At 43.1% G+C, this 21,550-nt stretch overlaps 1 protein-coding gene across 1 annotated transcript in view; it reads right to left on the reverse strand.

Annotated features, from left to right (window-relative positions):
- Positions 1 to 21,550, reverse strand: part of LOC117894309 — a 110,816-nt gene that overhangs the window by 25,346 nt on the left and 63,920 nt on the right. The gene's annotated exons all lie outside the window — the stretch shown is intronic.

Below are 21,550 nucleotides of genomic sequence, written 5' to 3' on the forward strand. Positions count from 1 at the left end.
TTCCGTAGGGAATAACCATATCTATCAGATCACCAAATTGGGATCCGATTGGATCATTATTATAACCACAATGAAGAAATTAATTAGCAGTGGCTTAACCAACCCTATCCCGCAGCTTATGTTTGCTTTTTCACACTCTGCTTCGCGCAGTGTGTGGCCTATGCCCCTGCCGTTCCTCTCTGCTTCTGCAGTGTGCGGCCTCCGCCTCTCGCGTCCCTCTGCCTCTGCCGGGACTCTGCAGTGTGTGGATCTAGGAAAGGGGGGCGAGCTAAAGGAGCGTGTTGGCGTGAGAAGTGTTGTAGTTGTAGATGACATGGAGAACAAATGTAAAATTTGACAAAAAACCGCTAAGGTACAGATGTTGTACTGAGTACCGGGTATTAAAGGTTGTGACGCGTAAGAAGCGTCTCACACGTCCCTTCTCGTTTGTGGTGGCTTTGCGGCTTCGCAACCGAACCCGAACCCGGACCTCCGCCCAGGGGCTGGACCTCTATTAGGCCAACCCAGCTTTCCCACCAATCGGAGGGAAAACTCCATTTGGGGCTAATTCCCGGCTTCTCTCATGCCAGCCTACATACCGTCAGCAGTACGGGTCCGAGTTGGAGCAAATCCACCTTCAGTTGGCAGCATTGTTTTGACCAATTTACGCGGCAGCAAGCGGTAGTCGGCAGCTGTTGCGCCTGCGGATTGCAATTAGCTTTACTAAAACGAAATCTTATCCTAGTCAATATACGTCACCACATCTATCTATCCATACATAAGCACGTACATATACACATACACATACACACAGAGAGAGAGGTCCTTAATGGCATTGCTCACCAGTAGAAATGCAATAAAAATGCTGCCTCCCATAACAATGTGCCACCCTTGACACCTCCCAGGCGATGGCACTTGCCTTTTCATATCCTGAAGGACACGTGAAAATGTCAATAAAGGTTTGCCTAGAGACGTGGCTGGGAAAGTGGGACTGGGATGGGGGCTGGCTCCAAGCTCCGACTAGGGATAGGGAAGCTGACATTCTGGTCGTTTCCTCAGCCCTTGCCCCTAGGCTCTTCCTCCGTTTATCCTTTTCTTCTCTGATTGATTTTCAAGTGACAATGTGGCAGTAGTGCCAGAAATGCTCCTCGGAGACTGCCTCCGTTATTTATTACTTTACTCCCTAATTGACGGCAATTTACAGGCTGGAGAAGTCTTCCTGCCGTACTCCTGCACTCCACCCAAGGGATGGGATGGCTAACGGCTTATGTACTAGACCCAATAAAATGGCACTTACATATGTACATGGCCCATGTTCATGTCATCGCGTGACGTCATTCTGCATGATATCCAGCTGTCTGTTGTCCGCTTTCCGCAATATTATATGGTACCTACGGTCTTGTGGTTGAGGTCACCGATTCACTTCATAATTGACAGCTAATTTCGTGTATTTATTGTACCGCCTCGGCTATAAATATTTATGAGAGTTCCATATACACCACCACCACGAACCACCAACCCCATCCGCTGTCCTCGTCCACCGGCATCACACAACAACGGCAGCGGCAGAAGATGCGGCAACAGTTGCAGTTGTGACCAGAAATATTACATAACTAGTGACTAACATAGACGACATATGTACATATGTATGTACATATGTACATACATACATATGTACATATGTACATATGAGGTGCGGCACTACTATTTCATTGAACACAACTTTATGTACATACATACATATGTATATATGTACATATGTACATACAGTTGTGTTCAATGAAATAGTAGTGCCGCACCTCATCACTTTCACAACTATTTTTGAGGCCCTTCCAGTATTTCGAATTAACCAAGTGATACCTTTTTGGAAAGCCTGAAGTGTACAAACTAGAAACCAGAAGGAACACTGAAACATTTGCAATCCATCTTCTTGATTTTCATAACATTTGACCCAGGGAATGGGCTGTTTACTATAGATACAGAAGGAAGCGTTTCCGACCCCACAAAGTATATACATATATAGAGCCACCAAATTTTGCATCCAGACTTATATATGCTCACACTATTACAAGTGTATTTCAAAAATGAGCCCCGCCCCCGCAAAAGGGCGAAAACCTCCCAAAGCTACAACTTTGAAGATAAACGAAAATTCCGTAGGGATTGACCTTATCTATCAGATCCCCAAATTGGGATCAGATTGGATCATTATTTTAGCCAGAATAAAGAAATTAATCTCCAGTCGCTAAACCCACCCCGTCCAGCAGCTTTTGTTTTTTTTTCACATTCTCTCATTCACACTCTGCTTCTGCAGTGTGCGGCCGCTACCTCTGCCGCGTCTCTCCCTCTGCCGTGAGTCTGCAGTGTGTGTCTCCAGGGGAGGAGGGTGGCGAGCTAAAAGAGTGTGATGGCGTGAGAAGTGCTGTAGATGTAGATGACAGATGAAGAAAAAATGTAAAATTTAACAAAAAACCGCTAATATACAGATGTAGTGATGAAATGACAATGAAATTTTCGTTTGCCACATTTAGGCTTTAGGATGTTTAAGAACACTAGGAACAATCTTTCCCCCATGGTATGGGTGCCCCATGAACTAATATTGACCCCCTCCACAAGCAGTACCGGTTGCAATACAGGCTTCATGCAACTTAAGTTAACTAACCCTAGTGCAATTTTCAGCTGTTGAAGTTTTAAATGAGCCTGATTTGATCCAAAAAAGATTAATTTTTGTGCAATTTTTTTGGCTGGATCCAGTTTGACTTCGAATTATGGCCAAGTGGAATAACACATGGATGCCAATTGTCTCTTAAAATATAGTTTGATACTTCCTTGTTCATATCTATATATATAAAAGAAAGTCGTTTTTTGCAACACTTATAACTCGAGAACGGCTGGACCGATTGCCATGGTTTTTGATTTGTTGGATTTGTTTCCGTCGCGAGTAACAGAATACATCTTTAAAACAACCTTTGGCCTGTTTGTTGCGGCCTTAAAGACAAAACTTTCTTTTTTCTGAAGACATCATGTGTGTGTTCAGAAATTTGTCTAAAAAGTTCATTTGTTTATTTGTTGTTCATTTGTATTTGTTTAATCATATTTAATATTTGTTTTATTTATTTGTTTAATTTTGTATTAATCATTTTAATAACAATGCCGCGTCCTAGAAGATCTAATCTTTCCCAGCGAAGCCGTAATGCAATTAGGCAATTAGAAATTATCGAAGAACACAGATATAATCCGACCTACCAAGATCTACTGCTGCCGACGAAATAAACGCTTGCCTCAAAGCATCAAATTTGTGGCGATATGTAAAGAAACTTCAACTGTCTGTAAATATGAGAGTTGCATTGTTGAACGATCTATCTGCTGATGATTTCTTGAAGCAATTGCTGACTATCGGTAACGGCCGTGTTCCTGTTGACAAATCGAGCGGTTTGATTTCATTTCCTTAAAATTTTTGCAATTTCGTATCATCAAAAGACGAGCTTATCAACAACTGATGAGCGTCGATACTTAAAGAAAATTTAAAGATGAGGAAGTTCTTATTCCAAGGATTCCGATGATCCCAACGGATATGCCCTTTGAGTTTAAACGAATTCAATTCCCGATTCGTCTTGCCTTCGCCATGACGATCAACAAATCACAGGGCCAATTTGTGGCCTCAATCTAGAAAATGCATGTTTTTCTCATGGTCAATTGTACGTGGCATGCTCACGTGTCGGCAAACCATCCAAACCATCAAACCATCATTTGTTCTTGAGCCTGACCAAAAAACAAAAAATGTCGTTTACCACAAAGTGCTTGAATGAAAATCCTATTACCATCGCATTGGATCATTGCAACCTATAGAAGACGCACAGCATAAATTCTTGCAAATAGACTTCATGGGCAATATGGAAGAACAACTTGACAGGCGTCAAGGGATCAACACAGCTACGAAGAGAGCAATTCTCCAAGATCTGCAGAAAATGCTTCATGAACATCATGCATTGGTCAGGCTGTTCAAGACTGCTTTAGAGCGCATGCCAAGTGATTGCAATTCGGTCAAGTCAATTAAATACATTTGCAAATATGTCACGAAAGGGAGCGACATGGCGGTTTTTGGTATCCAAACATCCAATACCAACGATGAAATCACGCGCCATCAAGTTGGTACTTTTTTGTTTCTATCTATATAAACATATTATTTTGTATCATTGTTTTACGTTCATCAAAGCCTAAATTAGTTCATCTGAAAAGAAACACGACATTCATTGACTGTTAGGCGGTGCGAAGTTCGCCGGGTCAGCTAGTTTCCATTAAATAAGACAATTTTTTCTGTTTACGTGTTAGGGGTTCAAACTTGGGTGATGACGGTGTACGAATAATCTGTGTGCTGGCTGTGTGTTCTCTCTTGTATTTCCTGGTTGTATTGGACATGAAGTGACCTTTGCGCCATCGATGGCAGGTATTCAGGTGAACTGCTAATTTGTAATTTCATTCGAATTTAATCTCGCCCACTCAATTGCCTGGGGGTTCGGATCAGGTGGGCTGTTGGCCCTAGGCCAATGGCAGGGGCAGAGGCAGGGGCAGGTGTCCTCTTTATTTATGTTGCAATAAAAGATTGACATGCAATAAATATCATGCTCAGTGGAGGTGAGAAGACCCGGAGTGCAGCAGCAAAAAAACCATCAGCAGAAGCGAAATTTAATGTAATAAATTTATTACGACATTCGCTGTATAACTGGCTGGTTTAATGTACAATGTTATGCCAACTGCGCCAACTTGGCTTATTTTGAACACATACATACACATGTGAATGTAGAAATGCACATTCATACATATTTATATAGAATTGTTGATGGAGGCGCTTCCTGTATGGGCCTCTCTTGCCTCGAAGCTGGTGGCATTAAAAATGTAAATGTCCCGAAAACCTATAAATTATATATGTACATACATACATATCCATATTTCGTGGACCTATCGCCCGTCTGCTATTGCTGGCGACAGGCAGTACGCTGAAGAGCAGCCAAAGGATCCATACTATAGATTCTATAGTATAGCCACCACGATGTCGATGGGGATGATGAGGACGTGGGCGTATGTACATATGTACATTCATGAAAGCCAATCAAGGACAACAATAACGAGATGGGACGTGTGAGACGCTTCTTACGCGTCACAACTTTTATACCCGGCACTCAGTACTACATCTGTACATTAGCGGTAATTTGTCAAATTTTAAATTTTTTCTTCATCTGTCATCTACATCTACAACACTTCTCACACCAACACGCTCCTTTAGCTCGCCCCCCTTCCCTAGACCCACACACTGCAGACTCACGGCAGAGTCAGAGCCAGCGGCAGAGGCAGAGCCAGCGGCAGAGGCAGAGCCAGCGGCAGAGGCAGAGCCAGCGGCAGAGGCAGAGCCAGCGGCAGACGGCCAGTGTTTTGCTATGTCCTGCGGGACGGGGTGGGTTTGGCCACTGAAAATTTTTCATCGTGGCTATAATAATGATCCAATCGGATCATCTGATAGATATGGTCATTCCCTACGGAATGGCGTTTTTAGTTTTCTTTTATCTTCAAAATTGTATCAATTTTGCGAGGGCGGAAGGGGCGGGGCTCATTTTTGAAATACACTTGTAACAGTGTGAGCATATAGAAGTCTGGATGCAAAATTTGGTGGCTCTAGCTTTTATAGTCTCTGAGATCCAGGCGCTCAACAAGACGGACGGACAGACGGACAGACAGACATGGCTCTATCGACTCGGCTATTGATGCTGATCAAGAATATATATTTTTTATGGGGTCAGAAACGTTTCCTTCAGTGCGTTACATACAACCGTTATTCCCCACAAATACAATAAACCCTATTTACTCTTCGAGTACCGGGTATAATTATCTCGTTTTCAGAGCACCCTGCGCAGGCACTGCCGTTAGCTAGGTTGTGTCCAGACATGCACCGAGCACCGAGCGCCGTGCAGGGGCAAACGAGTCTGTGTGTGTGGCAGGCAATCTTGCAGAGCAAAAGCAATGGCAAACATTCAACGCTGAATCAAGTGTAAGTCACAAGGATAGCGGCGAGATAAATGCAATCATGTTATGCATAATTATGCATCTCCTCTTCCCTCCCTTACCTTCTCTCTGCCTATCGAATGAGGGCCATCAGGTTATTTCTCCTCCTCATCGCTTTCGCTCTAGCTCTCGCCCATCTCGCTTCTCTTTAGCGGTGGCGACTTTACTGGGGATGGCGACTAGGATTGGTTTGGGACAGGCTTGCAGTTTAACACCGAGCAGAGAAGGAGGAGCGAGGAGTGCGGGAGCAGACAAAGTGACCAGCTAACCCGATACCATCGACAACCAAGGCACACAGCTGGTACAAGTGTGAAACAGATCGCAGATGGAGGTGGAGCAGGAGCCGTGAGCCGTAAGCTGAATCCCAATACCAAGGTTTGGCTCGCTTGTACCAAAAACCGGGGCACCGGCACGTAGCAAACTTACCGAGCGTACGGCTCGCGGTCCCAGAACTCTTTAAAAGTGCTTCTTGTGCCTTTGTCCCTGTCACAGATGCTGACAATGTTGATGTTGATGTCTATGTCGAGAGTCTTGCCTCCACTTCAACTCTCAAGCTTCCTTTTTCACCGCCTTCTACTCTGGAGGCAGTCTCATAATTGAATAATTCGCTGCCCTGGCAGCAATTCGCTTTTGTGGCGGCAGCGAGCCCAGCTCTTGTCCCTTGAATTTGACAGCAAGGAATTGCATGCGACACAGCTGCATAAATCGAAGAGCTGAAAAGTGCTGGCCAGAAAAGAGATATCAATACGCAGTTTCTACAAAAAATTGTATACGATTCTGTATTCAGAAGGCACACCAAGTCCGTGGCTTGGAGTTTGCCGTGATAGGAGAGACATGCGAACGAAGCTTGATGATTATTCGTTTTGATTCTTATCTCTGACTGCTTTACAATCTTTACACTGCAGACCTGCCAGTGATTGAGAGCCCCGACCTACTCATCGCCACCTACGCTGATGACACAGCATTCGTAGCCACCGCTGATACACCGGACGAGGCCTCTCAAATAATGCAAGCAGAGCTGGATTTAGTCAACAACTGGCAGAGGAGGTGGAACATCTCGGTCAACAACGATTAGTCCACAGCCACCACATTCGCGTTAAGGCCGGGTAACTGTCCAGCTGTATACCTGGAAGGGGTCATTATCCCGGACGAAGAAACGCCGAAATACCTTGGCATGACACTAGACAGGAGGCTAACCTGGAGGGCTCACCTGCTTAAGAAAAGAAAGCAGGCGGATGACAAGCTGAAGACATTCTATTGGCTGATTGGCCGCAAAAGCAAACTCAACCTGCGGTCGAAGCAAGGCGATAATTAAACCAATATGGGCATACGGCATACAAGTGTGGGGAACTGCCAAACCAAGTAACCGGCGGATCATACAAATTTTCCAAAATAAAGCCCTCCGAATTGTCGGTAATGCACATATTTATCACGACAATGCCACAATCCACAGTGTCCTCAACATACCGTGGGTAACGGAAGTGATCACTGAGAGTAGCACCAGGTACCTCACACGTCTGCACCAGCACGATAACAACCCAGCTTTTGGCCTGCTGGACAACAGCACAACCACAAGAAGACTTAAAAGAGATCACCCGCTGGACCTCCCCTGGATCTAAGCAGTTAGACATAACAAAACTATTCATAATAACATAATTATAAGATTACTGAAATAAGATTGCCAAGTACCCAAAGAGGAAATTTAATAATTGTCTGCAAAAGACAGATCTTAAATAAAGTTAAAACACGGCTCAAAAAAAAAAAAAAACGAGAAGGGACGTGTGAGACGCTTCTTACGCGTCACAACTTTTATACCCGGCACTCAGTACTACATCTGCACTTTAGCGGTTATTTGTCAAATTTTACATTTTTTCTTCATCTGTCATCTACATCAACAACACTGCTCACGCCAACACGCTCCTTTAGCTCGCCACCCTCCCCTATAGAGTCTATAGTAAAGACACACACTGCAGAGTCGCAGAGAAGTGTCAGGGGCAGAGGCCATAAACAGCGCGAAGCAGAGTGTGAATGCTGCGGGACGGGGTGGGTTTGGCCACTGCAAATTAATTTCTTCATTGTGGCTATAATAATGATCCAATCGGATCCCAATTTGGTGATCTGATAGATATGGTCATTCCCTACGGAATGGCGTTTTTTCTGCTATCTTCAAAATTGTCGATTTGGGAGGTTTTCGCCCTTTTGCGGAGGCGGAAGGGGCGTGGCTCATTTCTGAAATACACTTGTAACAGTGTGAGCATACAGAAGTATGCATGCAAAATTTGGTGGCTCTAGCTCTTATTGTCTCTGAGTACTAGGCGCTCATCAGGACGGACAGGCGGACAGACAGCGCAGTGGCCGCACACTGGCCGCTGGCCGCTGGGAGGGGGGCGAGATAAAGGAGCGTGTTGATGTGAGAAGTGTTGTAGATGTAGATGACAGATGAAGAAAAAATTTAAAATTTAAAATCTCTGACTGAATGATAAAAAAATCAGAATCTTCGATTTTACACGATAACGAGAAGGGACGTGTGAGACGCTTCTTACGCGTCACAACTTTTATACCCGGCACTCAGTACTACATCTGAACATTAGCGGTTATTTATCAAATTTTAAATTTTTTCTTCATCTGTCATCTACATCTACAACACTTCTCACATCAACACGCCCCTTTAGCTCGCCCCCCTCCCAGCGGCCAGTGTGCGGCCACTGCGCGAAGCAGAGTGTGAATGAGAGAATGTGCAAAAAACAAATATAAGCTGCGGGACGGGGTGGGTTTAGCCACGGCTATGGCAGAGGCGGAGGAACGGCAGGGGCAGACGCCACACACTGAGCGAAGCAGAGTGTGAATGAGAGAATGTGCAAAAAAGTAATATAAGCTGCGGAACGGGGTGGGTTTGACCACTGCTAATTAATTTCTTCATTCTGGCTATAATAATGCTCCAATAATGCCCCAATTTGGTGATCTGATATTTATCTTGTATTTGTAGATTTGGGAGGTTTTCGCCCATTTGCGGAGGTGGAAGGGGGCTCATTTTTAAATACACTTGTAACAGTGTGAGCACACAGAAGTATGGATTCAAAATTGGGTGGCTCTAGCTTTTATGGTCTCTGAGATCCAGGCGCTCAACAAGACGGACGGACGGACGGACGGACAGACATGGCTCAATCGACTCGACTATTGATGCTGATCAAGAATATATATACTTTATGGGGTCGGAGACGTTTCCTTCTGTGCGTTCCATACATTCACTTTGTGCACAAATACAATATACCCTATTTAATTTTCGAGTACCGGGTATAAAAAGGTGATCAGAGGTGAGGCCTGATGTACTCTAATTTACAAATGTACATATGTACATATGTAATTTTGAAACATGTATATACAAATGTACATGTTTGTATATAAATATGTACGTATGTATGTAAGTATTTTGGGTATGGTTATGGGTCTTAATAATTGTAAGTGTATTTGAAATGCTTTCAATGTTCATCCGCCGGCGAGTGTGATACATTGCACATAGGTACATACCCTGTATTACCAAAAAATCAGCGATGACAAGTGTCAAGCAAGCGTAGGTTAGGATTTTTTATACCCGGTACTCGAGGAGTAAATAGGGTATATTGTATTTGTGGCGGAAAGTGGATGTATGTACATATGTATGTACATACATACATATGTAACGCACAGAAGGAAACGTTTCCGTATTTTTGGTCAGCATCAATAGCCGAGTCGATATAGCCAGGTCTGTCTGTCCGTCCGTCTTAGCAATACCTTAAATTACTGCCAAATAATGCACCTTTTCATTAAGAAGAAGTGAACACAGGATATGATTTTTTTCGACTTGTCCTGAGTTTTTATACATTATACAAAGTGTTTAGGTACACTTTATAGAAGCATTCATCAGCTTTATAGAATGGCTAAATTCATTACAACCAGACGTAAAATACTTAACTTATGTGATAAAAATAAGCGCTACTTCAAAAAAAAACTTAAAAAAAAATAAGATTTTCAAAATTCTTTAAAAAAAGTTCTGCCATAGAAAAAAAAGAGAAGGGACATGTGAGACGCTTCTTACGCGTCACAACTTATATACCCTGTACTCAGTCAGTATAACTGTACCTTATTGTTTTTTTTTTTTCGAAATTTACATTTTACATTTTACAGAGAGAATGTAATGGAATAAGAGAATGTGCAAGAAACAGAAAAGCTGCTGGACGGGGTGGGTTTAGCCTCTGCAAATTAATCTTTTCATTCTGGCCATAATGAATATCCAATATGATCCATATTCGGTCCCTTATCGGGGATCTGAAAGATATGGTCATTCCCTACGGAATCGCTTGGGAATCGTGTGGGGGCTGGGCTAATGTTTTAAATACACTGGTAACAGTGTGAGCATACAGCAGTCTGGAGGCAAAATTCGGTGGCTCTAGCTCGTATAGTCTCTGAGAACTAGCCGACAAGGAAGACGGACAGACGGACGGAAGGGCCCCGCCCCCTTCCGCCCCCGCAAAAGGGCGAAAACCACCCAAAGCTACAATTTTGAAGATAAAAGAAAACTAAAAATTCCGTTGGGAATGACCTTATCTATCAGATCACAAAATTGGGATCCGATTGGATCATTATTATAGCCACAATGAAGAAATTAATTTGCAGTGACCAAACCCACCCCGTCCCGCAGCTAATAGCAGCACACTCTGCTTCGCGCAGTTTATGGCCTTTGCCCCTCACACGTCTCTGCCGCGACTCTGCCCTGACTCTGCAAAGTGTGTCTCTAGGGGAGGGTGGCGAGCTAAAAGACCGTGTTGGCGTGAGCAGAGTTGTTGATGTAGATGACAGATGAAGAAAATATGTAAAATTTGACAAGTAACCGCTAAAGTGCAGATGTAGTACTGAGTGCCGGGTATAAAAGTTGTGACGCGTAAGAAGCGTCTCACACGTCCCTTCTCGTTTTTGTTTCTGTTGTCAACCGCTTACCCCACTTGCACCGCCTGCTCATTGTTGGGGCAAGTGAAATGCAAAAGCAAAAAATAATTTCCGTTCCTTCCCACCTGGAGCAGAGCAGAGCCGTACATGCCATCGCCTGCTGACGGATGAGAGGTGTTGGGGTGTTTGGGGGTCGGGTGAGCGAGAAGGCGGTGCGATGCGGTGGGCGTGTTTTGCGGGGCGGAAGGGGGCGGGGCTCATTTTTGAAATACACTGGTTTCAGTGTGAGCAAACAGCAGTCTGGAGACAAAATTTGGTGGCTTTAGCTCTTATAGTCTCTGAGAACTAGCCGACAAACAAGACGGACAGACGGACGAACGGACAGACAGACATGGCTCAATCGACTCGGCTATTGATGCTGATCAAGAATATATATACTTTATGGGGTCGGAAACGTTTCCTTCTGTGCGTTACATACAACCGTTATCCGCACAAATACAATATACCCTATTTACTCTTCGAGTACCGGGTATAAAAACAGCAGCAGCACCACCAAGAGACAAAGCATTAAAAAATGCTAAAGACAAAAGAGCCAAATGCGAATACAAATGCAAATGCAAAGTGGATGCACAAATGTAAGTGAAGGTGGAAGTACGTGGTGCTCGTCGAATGTAGGCGAAGGCAAGTGAAGACGAATGGATGTCCAGGATTCGGTGTCGAATTGTAGGCTATCCACTAAAAAGCAGGACCACCGCTTGATGCTGCTCCTCGAATGGATCGTTTAATTGGCATTTATGGATCGATGGGTGACATCATGTGAAATCACATCAACTGTTCTACTCAGTATTCCAAAAGAAACTTATTTAATTGCCCATAAAAAAACGCGGGGAAACGTTGTGAGGCGCGGCTTGTGCTGCACAGAAACTTGCTGCAAAAAATTAGTTCCTTCATTCTGCCTTTAGTAATGATTGGAGCTCAGATCTACATGTGTACATATGTACATGTGTATGTGGGTACATTTTGAAAGATTCTTTAGTTGAGATCCGTATGCGGGGCCTAAGGCTGTACGAAACACGACGAATAGAAATGGAATTGGAAGTTGGAATGGAAGAGGTATAAGGGAAAATGGGGAAGACTAGAGTAGGTAGGGAAGGGAGTGCTGAGAGAGGACAGCACCGACAAGAACAACATGGCAAAGAGTAATAAACCCTATGCATATAGATATGGAGGGCATCCCCCTCATTCCCTTAACCATTCCAGCCCACTCTTCCACCCACGACACCACTCCTCCTCGGGCGTTTAGTTTAATGAGCTTTTCTTTTGCCACTTTCCGGAGCAGCGAAATTAAAAGGAGCATAACAACAACTACAACAACAGCAACAATTCGAATAGGAAAACACAGGAAAATCTACGAACCGAACCATGATGAAATAACTAAGACTAGTTATTTCACCAAGAATCGAACCAGGCGATAAAACAACGAAATTTTCTAAAAATTTGGGTCAATTACTATTATCATAGCAGCAACTTCTCATTTTCTTATCATTTCTCCATGCCAAAATCCCTCTCTCTCTCTCTCTTTATTCTCTTAAGTTTTTTTATACCCGGTACTCGAAGAGTAAATAGGGTATATTGTATTTGTGCACAAAGTGAATGTATGTAACGCACAGAAGGAAACGTCTCCGACCCCATAAAGTATATATATTCTTGATCAGCATCAATAGCCGAGTCGATTGAGCCATGTCTGTCTGTCCGTCCGTCTTGTTGAGCGCCTGGATCTCAGAGACCATAAAAGCTAGAGCCACCAAAGTTTGCATCCATACTTCTGTGTGCTCACACTGTTACAAGTGTATTTAAAAAAAGAGCCACGCCCCCTTCCGCCTCCGCAAAAGGGCGAAAACCTCCCATATCTACAGCAATTTTGAAGATAGCAGAAAACTAAAAACGCCATTCCGTAGGGAATGACTATATCTATCAGATCACCAAATTGGGGCATTATTGGAGCTTTATTATAGCCACAATGAAGAAATTAATTAGCAGTGGTCAAACCCACCCCGTTCCGCAGCTTATATTTGCTTCGCGCAATGTGTGGCGTCTGCCCCTGCCGTTCCTCCGACTCTGCCATAGCCGTGGCTAAACCCACCCCGTCACGCAGCTTATATTTGTTGTTTGCACATTTTCTCATTCACACTCTGCTTCGCGCAGTGGCCGCACACTGGCCGTCTGCCGCTGGCTCTGCCTCTGCCGCCAGCTCTGCCTCTGCCGTGAGTCTGCAGTGTGTGGGTCTAGGGAAGGGGGGCGAGCTAAAGGAGCGTGTTGGTGTGAGAAGTGTTGTAGATGTAGATGACAGATGAAGAAAAAATTTAAAATTTGACAAATAACCGCTAATGTACAGAGTGTACTGAGTGCCGGGTATAAAAGTTGTGACGCGTAAGAAGCGTCTCACACGTCCCTTCTCGTTTTGTTCTTACTTTCCGCCTCACATGCCTGCAAGTCATTTCATGTCTGTCCCTATGCCTGTGGCTGTGTCTGTGCCCACATATGTGTGTGTGTTTCTTTATGAGGCTCCCTTGCATGAAAATAGTTTATAGTTCACCTTTAACCGTTCGCCGCACTAGGATTCCTTGCCAAGGTCAGTGCACTATGGTCCCAATGATTACTTTTGTTGGTCAAAATTAATATCTCGCGAACGAATAAAGGTTTTTTGATTAACTCTTTTGGTATTAGTTAAGGAAAGCAAGATGGAGGTATTTTGAAAAAATTGGCATGGCAGCTGCTTTTTAAAAGGAAATTCGCTTTTTCTCAAAATGTTAAGAGCAAACGAGAAGGGTCGTGTGAGGCGCTTCTTACGCGTCACAACTTTTATACCCGGCACTCAGTACTACATCTGTACCTTACCGGTTATGTCAAACTTTACATTTTTTCTTCATCTGTCATCTACATCTACAACACTTCTCACGCCAACACGCTCCGTTAGCACGCCCCCCTTCCCATGAGCCACACACTGCAGAGTCAATGCAGAGGCAGAGAAGCGGCAGAGGCGGCACACTGCGCGAAGTAGAGTGTGAATGAGAGAATGTGAAAACAAACAACAAAAGCTGCGTGACAGGGTGGGTTTAGCCACTGCAAATTGATTTCTTCATTGTGGCTATAAGAATAATCCAATCGGATCCCAATTTGGTGATCTGATAGATATTCAGGCCCTACGGAATGGCGTTTTTAGTTTTCTTTTATCTTCAAAATTGTAGATTTGGGAGGTTTTCGCCATTTTGCGGGGGCGGGGCTCATTTTTTAAATACACTTGTAACAGTGTGAGCATACAGAAGTCTGGATGCAAACTTTGGTGGCTCTAGCTTTTATGGTCTCTGAGATCCAGGCGCTCAACAAGACGGACGGACAGACAGACATGGCTCAATCGACTCGGCTATTGATGCTGATTTAGGATTTGGGAGGTTTTCGCCCTTTTGCGGGGGCGGAAGGGGGCGTGGCTCATTTTTGAAATACACTGGTTTCAGTGTGAGCAAACAGCAGTCTGGAGCCAAAATTTGGTGGCTTTCGCTCTTATAGTCTCTGAGAACTAGCCGACAAACAAGACGGACGGACGGACGGACGGACGGACGGACGGACGGACAGACAGACTCGGCTATTGATGCTGATCAAGAATATATAAACTTTATGGGGTCGGAAACGTTTTCTTCTGTGCGTTACATACAACCGTTATCCGCACAAATACAATATACCCTATTTACTCTTCGAGTACCGGGTATAAAAAAATCGCTGATGCTCCTGTTGTCAAACTTAAAGGACAGTGCCTTAATGTGAGTACATTCTGAGGAGGAGGACCTAACCATGCCGATTGAGCAGCTGTTGATACTGTTGGAGGATTAATTTCAACACAAAGAGAGCAAACTGGCCCTCCGCCGAAAGTTCGAGGAGCGAGAATGGATACGGGACGAGGAATTCGCCCGATAACTCAGCGACAAAATGACGCTAGTGACCCGTATTGCCATCGTAGTGGAGGAGCTAATCGATGGCATACCGTATGAGGCATTGCGACGCCAAGCCCACATGCAGTGCTTCGTGGCGCCGTATCAGTTGCTGCGAGCGTTTGGAAAAATCATTCTGCCAAAGAAGGGTACGCAGCCGTCGGCGACGAGCAGCATGGGAGGATCCTCAACACCAATTCGTTGCTATAACTGCAACGCGCAGGGGAGTGCCGCAAGCCCAAACGCGAGAAAGGAGCGTGCTACGGCTGTTGCAGCACGAATCATCAGGTAGCTCATTGCCACGAGCGGAAAGATAAGGTACATCATGAATACATACGAAGGTTTAACATTTTCATTAAAAGTAACAGTAACATATTTTTGTCCTTAGATTGTTAATCGACTCAGGAAGCTCAATAATTTTCATGAAGATAGCGTGCCTCTCACGATTATTTGACATTGATAATAAAAATGATTTAAGTTCATATCACTCCCAGATAGAGACAAATTTAAGTTTTTATTACACGGAAAATGGCTGCAAAGTGAAGAAGCCCTCAAATGTTTTTAATAAAAGTACGAGCCATGCGTACGTCGGATTAAACAACAGTAAACTTTTCGTTCTCGGGAAAGTAGATGGTTTTGTAATTTCTAACAACGAACAGGTTAATTTTGAACTTTTATTAGTGGCAAACAACTCGATGGTCCAAGAGGCTGTGCTAGGTAGAGATTTTATGAGACTATGTAAATTCAAGATTGTAAGTGACATGATCACAGAGAATAAGATTAAGGAAGAAAGCGAAGGCGATACCGAAAGGGGAAAGATGAAGGACAATGAGTGCGAAACAGTGGGCGAGAGGGTAGGAAAGAACGAGAAGGGACGTGTGAGACCCTTCTTACTCGTCACAACTTTTATACCCGGCAATTAGTACTCGGTTTCGGTTTTTTTTTCAAATTTTAAATTTTTTCTACATCTGTCATCTACAGACACTACACTGCTACACTGCTGTAGACACTTCTCACGCCAACACGCTCCTTAAGCTCGCCCCCCTTCCCTAGAGCCACACACTGCAGAGTCATGGCAGAGGCAGAGACGCGGCAGAGGCCGCACACTGCGGAAGCAGAGTGTGAATGAGAGAATATGAAACGAGAAGGGACGTGTGAGACGCTTCTTACGCATCACAACTTTTATACCCGGCACTCAGTACTACATCTGCAAATTTTACATTTTTCTTCATCTGTCATCTACATCAACAACACTACTCAAGCAAACACGCTCCTTTAGCTCGCGACCCTCCCCTAGAGCATAAAGCAACTATACAAGGAGGTATCGTCGGCAAAAAATAGGGAAACGTGCGAGTGAAAAGTGTGAGTGAACGGGCTCTCGCTGTAAGTGTGAGGGCAACGGCAATGGAGTGTGCTGATTAACCATTTGAAGGCAATGTGAAAAAAAATAATAATTGTTTCATAATATAAATTTTAATATTTTGCTACATGATAGTAGTCTTTGTTTTGAAAAAAAAAAAAAAACATTTTGGAAAAATTCGAAAAAAAATTTTGTCCGCAACCAACCTTTCGCGTCGACGAGCAAACGTCCGCGCAAACGAGCACTGAGAATTAGGATAACCAGCGAGTAACTCTGCCACCGACGAGATCTCCTTTTATAGTTGCTTCATGCTTACATAGTTTCTTCATGCCCTAGAGCAACACACTGCAGAGTCAGGGCAGATACGCGGCAGAAGCAGAGACGTGTCAGAGGCAGAGGCCACAAACTGTGCGAAGCAGAGTGTTAATGAGAGAATGTGTAAAAAACAAATATAAGCTGCGGGACGGGGTGGGTTTAGCCACTGCAAATTTATTTCTTCATTGTGGCCATAATAATGCTCCAATCGGAAAACTAGACGGACAGACAGACATGGCTCTATCGACTCGTCTATTGATGCTAATTAAGAATATATATACTTTATGGGGTCGGAAACGTTTCCTTCTGTGCGTTACATTCAACCGTTATTCCCCACAAATACAATACACCCTATTTACTCTTCGAGTACCTGGAATAAAAATTGGATACTTCCATGTGTTCATGCATAAAGAGTCGGTTAAGTACACATCTTTCACGACCCCCATGAGTGGACAATATGAGTGGTTAAGAATGCCCTTCGGTCTACGCAACGCGTCTGCTGTATTCCAGAGGTTCACAAACAAGATATTCGCTGATATGGTAAAACAGGACAAAGTCATAATATATATGGACGACATAATGATAGTAACGAAGGATGCGGACAGTCATATGGAGGTGTTACAAGAGGTAATGAAACGTTTAGTAGCGAACAAACTCGAACTAAGGTTAGACAAGTGCGAATTTGTACAGTCAGAAGTCAAGTACTTGTTATTCTATTTCGGGGTACGGGATCAAGCCAGACACAAGAGGACTACACGCAGTAAAAGACTTCCCAAAATCGAAGTACATAGTTTCTTAGGGCTATGCTCATATTTCAGACAGTTTGTAAAGGATTTTTTCGACAAAGGCTAAGCCGCTCTACGATCTGGTCAAAAAAGACAGGAAGTTCGAGTTTGGCACCACCGATCTGGAGTGCTTCGAACAGCTAATAAATAATTTATTGGAAACACCGATTTTAGCGTTGTATAACCCCAAAGATCCGACAGAATTACATTGCTATGCAAGTTCATTAGGTTTCGGAGCAATACTATTACAGAAGAAGGGTGATGGCAAGTTACATGCAGTATTTTACTTTTCTAAAAGAACGACAGTTACTGAGGCAAAGTAGCACAGCTTTGACAACGGTTCAGAATATATTTTCAAGGCATACCCTTCAAAATAGTAACAGACTGTAGTGCGCTGACCATGACGCTGAATAAAAAAGAGCTTAACCATCGAATAGCCCGCTGGGCGCTAGAGTTACAAAATTTTGACCACAAATTGTAGCACAGGGCCGGAAGAAGAATGCAACATGTGGATGCGCTGAGCAGGGTGACGCAGATGAGGTTGAAAGAAACGTTGCAAGAGACAGAACACAAAAGTTACGAAATGAGGAACGGGGTAATATACAGAAAGAAAGAGAACGACACGCTTTTATTTTATGTAGATGGAAAGACATGTACTATACAAGTACCACGACGAGATAGGCCACGTTGGGATTGACAAATGACCGAGGCGATATTGGAAAGTTACTGGTTCACAAACGTCAGAGCGAAAGGCAAGCGGCACATAGAGAACTGCCTCAATTGTATAGCGTATTCGGCGAAGCATGGAAAAAAGGAAGGATTCCTGCACAGTATAGACAAAGGATCAGTACGTTTTGACGTTGTGCATATCGACCATTTTGGGCCAGTCGACTATGGGTAAAAAGACCGTTTTTTTGGCATTAACCAAACCAAAAGAGCTAGAGCTCTAAAAATGTGCATGAATGTTCGTTAGACTAAAGTAGAGTTTCGGAAAAAAAAATGTCATTTGAACCCCGCCTACTGCCCACCGCCATACAAACTGGAACCCATTTACGTCGTATTTAATATAAAAAAAGGTATTCAAACGATTAATTATGATCAAAGGTCCTTTAAAACATTTTAGAACTTTTAAAAAATGTATTTGATTGACTGATTGTTTGGTTAAAAGTAATTTGATTGGAATCGCTCCAACATACAATTGAATTTCGTTTAGTACTTGTTTAACTATGCAATAAATTGGATAATTTTCGTTTGAAATTTAAAAGTTGTATCTCTAGTTGGTCAGTTTTTGTCAATACTCTCTAAATTACAACATTTTATTGCGTGTGCTTCACGATTGTTGTTGGTCCAGTCCTCCAGCAGCGGCTGCATGAGTAAACTCATAAGCATCTCCAAAATTTAAAATTGTTCGAAAAGGGGCAAAAACGGGCATAAAGCATTAACACCACGTGATTCTATAATATTTGGTTAATAACAAGTAACTTGAACTTCTGTGCAGTGGTGTGCTGTGCAAAAGTAATATTCCATGGAAAACACGTGCAATTGTTAGTACCAAGCTAAAAAGACACACGAACAAAACATTGGACAATTAAAAAACAACACACAACTATACAAAAACATGTATTAACAACTAATTTAAATACCTCGACCTGTCATTTCCATATTTTTGCTTGTATATAAACTTTGTAATCGAGCTACAATTACAGCTGCAAGTTGCTCAATTTTTCCCGCATTTTTTCACAAGTCAAAGCATTTTAAAATCATCCGACTTTGAAAGCGCGCAAAAAACATATGGTACTAGGTAAAAATGCAGGCTTTTTAACCATAGTGCAGTCGACAAAGGCAGAGCAAACAAGCATATCTTAGTGGTCATAGACGCATTCACCAAGTTTGTTAGACTTTACAATACGAATACCACCAGTACAATAGAAGCGGTAAAAGCAGTTAAGGACTACTTCCGAGCATTGTTTCAGACAGAGAGAGAGTTTTACGTCAAAAAAATTTGCAGAATTTTTAGAACAAAACAATGTCAAGCACATAAAGATAGCAACGGGATCACCACAAGCCAACGGACAAGTAGAGAGAGTAAACAGAAGTTTAGGCCCCATGATCGCAAAGCTAGTGGACCCAGATAAAGGTCTTCATTGGGATAAAGTAGTGGAGACAGTAGAACATGCCCTTAACAAGACGATCCAAATGACGATTAGCGAACACCCTAGCCGAATGTTATTTAGAGTCTCGCAAAGAGGTGAAGTGTCTGATCCTCTAAGCGGCTTCCTAGAAGAACTAAACAATCACAGGAATCCGAGAGACTTGGATAAAATTAGGATAAATGCAAACACCCATCAAGAAAACATTCAGTCTTACAGCAAGAAGGCAAGCGACACAAAACGGAAAAAGCCACACGTTTACGGTTATAATGATCTAGTCATGATTACAAATTTTGATACCCATATAGGAGTTCCTAAAAAACTCATTCCAAAATTCAAAAGGCCATATAGGGTGACAAAAGTGCAAAGAAATGATAGATACATCTTAGAAGATGTAGAGGGATTTCAACAGTCAAGGATACCGTACAAAGGAGTCTGGGCAGTAGCGAAAATGAAACCATGGTTAGAAAAAAACAGTGAGGCAGACGTCATAGGGAAACAAAGCAAAGGAAATTATGTTGAAGCATTAACGTAGAACGCTAAGTTTTTAAATGTACTCAGCCGTACTCTAACAAGATCAAACAAGAAGGTTCGGAATTCAGGAGCACTCCGGTCAGGATGGCCGAATTGTAGCAGGTTATTTGTTGTAAGCATTATATCTTTTGAATAAGCGCGCGTTGGTTTCGTGAACGACACCGATACATGGAGTGGAGATACCAATCGTCGTGCGGACCGGTCGTATGCAAAAAGAAATAATAAATAGATATTGATTCGCCAACGGCCTCCTACATTACTTCCTTGCTTCCGCCTGGAATAAATCAATAAGGTCCTGCCCAAGCTTCAATAGGATTTTAGCCAATCATTTTTTAAACACTAGCTCTCTCTTTGCTCTGGTTGCCGGAATTGCATATTATTATAATGCTTTTGGCATTCCATCATAAGAATTTGATGACATTCAGATCCAGGGACTGATTTGAACATGGAACGAGAAGGGACGTGTGAGACGCTTCTAACGCGTCACAACTTTTATACCCGGCACTCAGTACTACATCTGCACTTTAGCGGTTATTTGTCAAATTTTACATTTTTTCTTTCATCTGTCATCTACATCAACAACACTACTCACGCCAACACGCTCCTTTAGCTCGCCACCCTCCCCTAGAGACACATTTTGCAGAGTCAGGGCAGAGTCGCGGCAGAGGCAGCGCCAGAGACGTGAGGGCCAGAGGCCATAAACTGCGCGAAGCAGAGTGTGCTGCTATTAGCTGCGGGACGGGGTGGGTTTGGTCACTGCAAAATAATTTCTTCATTGTGGCTATAATAATGATCCAATCGGATCCCAATTTGGTGATCTGATAGATATGGTCATTCCCTACGGAATGGCGTTTTTAGTTTTCTGTTATCTTCAAAATTGTAGATTTGGGAGGTTTTCGCCTTTTTGCGGGGGCGGGGCTCATTTTTGAAATACACTGGTTTCAGTGTGAGCATACAGCAGTCTGGATGCAAAATTTGGTGGCTCTAGCTCTTATAGTCTCTGAGAACTAGCCGACAAACAAGACGGACAGACGGACGGACGGACAGACGGACAGACAGACATGGCTCAATCGACTCGGCTATTGATGCTGATCAAGAATATATAAACTTTATGGGGTCGGAAACGTTTCCTTCTGTGCGTTACATACAACCGTTATCCGCACAAATACAATATACCCTATTTACTCTTCGAGTACCGGGTATAAAAACGCCGATCTTTTCAGGTGAAACCCAATTTCTGGCGAGCTTTCTTGAGTATTTCAGATCATTATCTTGTTGAAAGATCCTTTTTAAAGGTGTTTTTGAACTGGAATATCAATATAATGTATGAAAAAGTATGCTGGCCCACACAATTTTGTGAAATACTCCAACGAAAGGATAGGAAGTAATCTGATGTCTGTGATCGCCAAACATATTCTTTTTGGTATTTCTTACCATATTATACTATTTAACACTAATCAGTCA

Source organism: Drosophila subobscura, chromosome A (assembly GCF_008121235.1).
Source record: "Drosophila subobscura isolate 14011-0131.10 chromosome A, UCBerk_Dsub_1.0, whole genome shotgun sequence".
NCBI lineage: Eukaryota > Metazoa > Arthropoda > Insecta > Diptera > Drosophilidae > Drosophila > Drosophila subobscura.